The 6566-nt window shown below is 29.0% G+C and overlaps 1 long non-coding RNA gene across 11 annotated transcripts; it reads right to left on the bottom strand.

The window, feature by feature from the left end:
- Positions 1–5089, bottom strand: LOC107884217. 11 transcript variants are annotated; one of them, XR_003838986.1, is made up of 7 exons: positions 3731–3769; positions 3585–3601; positions 3396–3515; positions 778–1761; positions 451–677; positions 194–366; positions 1–104 (listed from the first exon to the last, which is right to left on the bottom strand). It is a non-coding gene; the product is annotated as an uncharacterized LOC107884217 (long non-coding RNA). The 11 variants fall into 11 exon arrangements; XR_003838979.1 differs by having other exon boundaries at positions 3585–5089; XR_003838983.1 differs by lacking the exon at positions 3585–3601 and having other exon boundaries at positions 3731–5089.
- Between the last annotated feature and the right edge of the window lie 1477 nt (positions 5090–6566).

Here is a 6566-nt window from a genome sequence, read left to right as displayed (position 1 = left end):
AACTATAGGTAATCGGAATGGTGTTCGTATGGTGCCAGGAGTTCATGGGCGATCCAACATATATATTGATAGCTTAAATTTCCAATATTACAGCCATAACGAAACTGCAAACAGAAGGTTAAATTTAATCATAAAATAAAAATAACATATTGGGATGATTTAAAGTATATAATTATTGATATTTTATTATTACCAGACAATTGAGATGCACAAATTATTTCAATTCCCAATGTCGAGGCAGAGGCAGCATAAGACAAGACAATAGTGATTTTAAACTAACAAGACCTCATACATGTGTTCCACAGAGACTTGTAGAACATAATAATGACAACCAAACGGCTTTTATTCGTTCATTGAGACAGAGAGCTGTGAGAGAACAAATAAATTTACGTTCAATTTATAACGAAGAGATTCAGAGGTATCTACTCCAAAAAAATTTAAAATTATTACCTGTACACTATACATAATATTCAATAATTAGGTTTCCGGAGGCAGCAAGGACGTATACCTATTTGCAAGCAGCAAGGACGATGTACAGAGCGAGACGTGGGCACCAACCATCAGTACCAAGCACAACAAGAGAATGGGGTGCTATGATTATCTCTGAAGAATGGAGGCAGAGATACGAGAATACCATTGGAAACCGTAAGTATAATATTTTATCAATTATTGACAATCTGTAAAAATAAGAATGAATAAATTAAACATTTTTAATTAATCATAATATGTATCTTATTTATTATTAGAAACTAGGTTTTATCAAGGTGAATTAGTTACCGAAGGTTTGTTTTATGGCATCATATTTTTCAACACAGAAATAGTGACAACACTGCGGCAAAATGGTATAAATGTATCAAATGTAGCAGTAGATGGTACTTTTCAATGTCTTCCCAATAATCCTACTGATTTACGTCAACTACTTACTGTACACATTATATTTAATAACATGGTAATAATACATTTTGTTTCACATATTTTTGTAGACTTACTTACTTCAAATTAACATATTTGGAAAATTTATAATAATGTTTAGAGTTTCCCAGTGGCTTATGCTTGTTTAACTCGTCATACACAAGCAGCATATGTATGTGTTATGCGGTACATTTTAAGTCTTGAACTGCCCTATTCTCATGAAGTACCAGTTCAAGTTATTACCGATTTTGAAACTGGTCTTCGTAACGCCATAAGAACAGTATTCCCTGAATGGCATCAAGTGGGTTGTTCTTTTCACTTCAATCAGGTAATAATCTAAAATACTTTCATTGTATTATTTGTGCTCACAAACAAGATATTATTCTATACTATTTTTGTACAGGCTGTATTAAGACACATACAACAACTTGGATTGAGAAATATTATAAGAACAAATGTTACTAGTAGAAATATAGTTCGCTTGGTAATGAAATTATTATAAGAAATGTAATGTGGTTAAATTATATACCTATTATATAATATTTTTGTTAAGTTACTAGCTCTTCCACATCTACCTGCAAATGGAAATGCATATCCCAATGTTAGAGGATTTACGATATCCGATGGGCTGATGATGATAAGGGCGATTGCAATACAGCAACAAGTATTTGAAGAATTACGACCAGTCTTCAATTATTTTGATCGGTATTGGATGGGTGTGGTAGGTCCAGAAAGATTTTCTGTTCACGGATCAGATCACCGGACAAATAACTTTGTAGAATCATTCCACGCATCTTTACTTGGCTACTTAGGAGTTCATCCACCATTATGGACATTTTATGGTAAATCCTTTCAAAGCACATATACAAAATTCATAAATAATATTGGTATATACTATAAATGTTAGATCTAATCCGAGGTGTGGAGAATACTACAAGGTTGGAGCTGAGCCAAACACTAAATGGCCAACAAGTAAGTTCAAACATGGTTATAAATATAGGTATTTTACTAAGATCAAATAAAATGTATTATAATCATAATAATAATAAACAGGGCAGAGGACTTGTAGCATTTGCATATTTATGTTTTGTTCTATCAAAAAAATAGCAGCATACAAAACCAATACGTCTCATGCTTTCACAAAATTAATTATTATTGCATTTTATTTTTCATATAAATATGCATATTTTAAATAAATTATCATTTTTCTACAGACATTTTAATTTCATCTAATAATTACAATCAAAACATGTTTGAGTTAAAAATTATTTTAAATTTTCATCATAATAATTCATGAAGTGCTATTACTGAATAGCTTCTTCAATCAAGCCAACCATGACCTATTATGTATCCCTCCATTGTGCTTATTGTAAATATTTTTCTTACAGATTGTACAAATTAAATAAAAATGACAACAAATTGTCATCATAATATAATTTATGTTTGAATTAAAAGTTATTTTAAATTTTCATCGTATAATTTGGTTGTTGACTGTTTGCATACACATGGTTTTCGTAGAAGTACGTCTTGAGGGTCACCGATTAGATTTCTTTTATTTACAAACAGTTTTTACTAAAATGCTAAGTTTTTATATTTTTGGGTCAAAAGAAGATTTTTCAAACAATTAAATTTTATTGCTTATAATAGGTTTATTAAGTCCATAAATGCTTGCATATTTAGTGCTTTTTAGAGATACAAGCCCTCTGCTCTAATAATAAACTAATAACTTCCTGCTAAATGTCTAGTGTACCTTATCATTAGGTTTGTCAATGCAATGAATATGTAAAATTTTAATTCAATGATAAATATATACTATGAGAAAAGATTCTAAGTGGAAAGGGTCTAGAATTTGGTTTTTCCCAATGAATTTAAAAAGTATTGGGAAATTTCTACTTATGATAAAAAAAATATCCATCATTGTTAAGTCAATATGTGCATTGCTTATTCAGAATTTAAAATAATAACAATCAAAATAAAATAGAACTTGTAAATAAAAATTAGAACAAATCAAATATTTATCTAAATTTTTACAGGTACGAAGAAGATTTGTTTCTTCTCGAAATAGAAATAACAGAACAATACATAATGCACTGCAAGATATTTTAAATGGAGCTGATACTATGATGTTTTTAAGACGGGTTGCATCAGTGAATGAGACCTACATAAACAACACCTTGGGCCATGATGTTGATATGGATTACCCACCAATAGGTATTATTATATAGGTTTTTTTAAAGTGTATTTTTAGTTATTTTGATAAACTGAATATAATGAAAATTTAACATCAGTTTTTTTAATATTGTTAACCCACCCCCCTTCTTTAAACAAAAAAAAAGTAGTTACAGTTTACACTGTTGATTTATTGGTTTAACTTATTAAAACCAATAACAAATAATTAAGAATGTAATTAACATCAAGTTTTAATATAAAAATATTTCTCATATTATATGTATAAAACTTATAAAATAATCATGATACTTTACCAATAGATGCTCCAGTTCCTCCAGAGCCAACAATAGACGCTCCATTTCCTCCAGAGCCAACAATAGACGGTCCAGTATTTAGAGAACCGCCAGTAGTTATACAACCAGCTGTTGAGGACCCTATAGGTAAAACAGTATTTTTAAAATTAAATTAAGTATGATAGTCACAAGTTTCATCATGAAACTAACTTTTAAAAGTATTTAAGCTATTGCAATCAAGTTATGATAATTGTTGTTGTTTTTCAAAATATGATGCAGGAAATAAAAATATAATACAATTAATTTATTTCTCATTTTCTAAGTATAAAACTAGGAAAATAATTATGATACTTTACCAATAGATGCTCCAGTTCCTCCAGGGCCAACAATAGACGCTCCAGTTCCTCCAGAGCCAACAATAGACGGTCCAGTATTTAGAGAACCGCCAGTAATTATACAACCTGCTGTTGAGGACCCTATAGGTAAAACTGTATTTTTAAAATTAAATTAAGTATGATAGTCACGAGTTTCATCTTGAAACTAACTTTCAAAAGTATTTAAGCTATTGCAATCAAGTTATGATAATTGTTGTTGTTTTTCAAAATATGATGCAGGAAATAAAAATATAATACAATTTATTTATTTCTCATTTTCTATGTATAAAACTCGGAAAATAATTTTGATATTTGACTTATATATGCTCCAGTTCTTCCAGAGCCAACAGTAAATGCTCCAGTATTTAGAGAACCACCAGTAGCTCTAGAACCTGCAGTTGGGGAAGATTTATTACAAAGGCCTGGATTTATACCGTGGAGAGAAAGATGGAGAGAATTTTACCAAGATTTTGAAGATGAGGATGGTATAGCAGTGTTTAACTAGATTATACAATAAAAATGAATTTTATTTTTATCTAGATTTAAATTTTAGATGTTGATGTAACAGTAGTTCATGAACCACCAGTACGTTCTGTTATTACTCATACAGTCACACCAACACCTGCAAACGATGATAACGAAGGTAAAAAAATAATCTTAATTGGAAATATTAATCTTTAATTGGATGTAATAGATTCAAGGCACAAAATAGACTTGTCTTAGGAACTATATTATTAACTATTCAGATACAAAACTTAGCATTTGAAAGTATTAGGTATATAATTTACGAGGAAGTTGTATTTTACTAATACACTGCATTTTTGTCTTACTAATGCATAACATAACAAATTGTATGTTCAGAAGAATCTATTTTACTTAGTTATTTTTAACATTAGAGACTAGAGTGATTGACCTATATTATACAAATTAAAGTTAAGAATTTTATTCCGCTCACTTTGTAGGCAATTTATGATATTTTAATTTCAAGTTACCTATGAGCATTTCATACTTAAAATATAAATGCTCAATACTTTATACCAAAAAATTGTAAAATGCTTACACAGTGAGCTGGATAAAATGTTTACCTTTAAATTAGATAGTATAGGTCAATTCACTATAATATTGAAAATAAAGTAAAATAGATTCTAAACATAAAATGTGTCATGTTCTGTGTTAGTAAGAATAAAACAATAGAACATAAAACAGAGATGGGTACAACATCCTAAAAATCATCTTTTTTTTAAATTTTATTACTAAGATGTATAACTTTGAACAAGATGATATATTGTTTACAGTTTTTATTACTAAAATAAGTTCTGTCTAATATATGTTTTTAGAGATGTTATTATATACTTTTGATTAATATATTTTTAATGTAGGTATTAAATTAAAAGTATCAATGTGGTGAAGAAGGGAAATTATTATTGTTCTACATTATTAGTTATCAATAATGCCAATTTGAATATAATATACAAACAATTGAAATATAATTATTTTATTTTACAGATATTATTGTAGAATTATGCATAATATGTTTTAATGATGAGACATCTGTCATATTAAGACCTTGTGGGCATACATTTTGTAATATTTGCGCACTTCGGTTGATACAAGAAAACATGCATAATTGCCCATTGTGCAGAACATTCACTATAGAATATGAAGGCATAGTAATATAGCATAAATATTAGACCATAGTCAAATATTTATTTTAATACCATGTTTAATAAATATACTTTTTTTTAAATTAAGTTAAGTATACCTATGTATATATTTTTTTCATATCCACCGTTATTTGTATTTATATTTTTTTCAATATTATGCATGCAAGTTGAAAAATAATTTATAATCTTTTCATTTTTTATTGTAAATGTTTTAATGTTATTACTTATTAGATATGTATATTCATTTTATTATTATTAAATCAGTTGCTTGTCCATCAGATTTATTGGCAGGATAATTACTTTATTTTTTTTTTCTTTAAATATTTTAAATTGTTTAACAATATTATCAGCTGATATAGTATAGGTAGTTGTTTTTTGTACTATTTTGTTTATAATATATTTATCTATATACATAAAAATCAAGAACGGCTGTGCCGTTTTGGCTTAAATTTTTTTTTAAGATTTTTGTAATTGCCAGGAGAAGGTTTTTACGAAAGAAAATTTTAGGAAATCTGGATGTAAAAATACAACAGTCAGTGGCGTAGCCAGGGGGGACAAAGGGGCCATGCCCTCACCCCATCCGGCCTTATTTTTATTATTATTTTTATATTGGTACATCCATAAACTATAAAAAAGTATGTTTTTTTTCAAAAAGTCGATTTTACATTATTTAATATTATAGCGATGGAAATGTCTATATTCTGTAGCTGTGGTACCTAGTGGCTAGTACGGTTACGACATGGTAACTATGATATGATATGGTTACTTAACAACATGTCTCAATGTTACCAATTATTTTGTCTTGACAATCAGCCGTGAATTTTATATAATATGTTCCTTGGGGTAACCGATCGCGCTCGTTAAGTTAATCTGTGCCTGTATAGAAGTCAATTTTCGATATTTTAATTACCGAACTCCATAATTCAAATTTAAAAATAGTATAATATCAAGTTTTAGAGCTGGACGTTGAAAACAAAATATCGTAAAAATAAGAGTTAACATATCTGAGGGACGAAAGATGGGCGAGAACTTATCCTAGGGGGGGCTGTCGCCCTCCCTTGCCCACCCCCCTTGGCGCCGTCCCCGAAGATCTTACTATGTACACATTTACACGACCTGCATGGCTGCATACACATAAATAGGAAATTGCCTAT

Source organism: Acyrthosiphon pisum, chromosome X, assembly GCF_005508785.2.
Source record: "Acyrthosiphon pisum isolate AL4f chromosome X, pea_aphid_22Mar2018_4r6ur, whole genome shotgun sequence".
NCBI classification, from domain to species: Eukaryota; Metazoa; Arthropoda; class Insecta; order Hemiptera; family Aphididae; genus Acyrthosiphon; species Acyrthosiphon pisum.
This window is presented reverse-complemented; position numbering and strand designations above follow the sequence as displayed.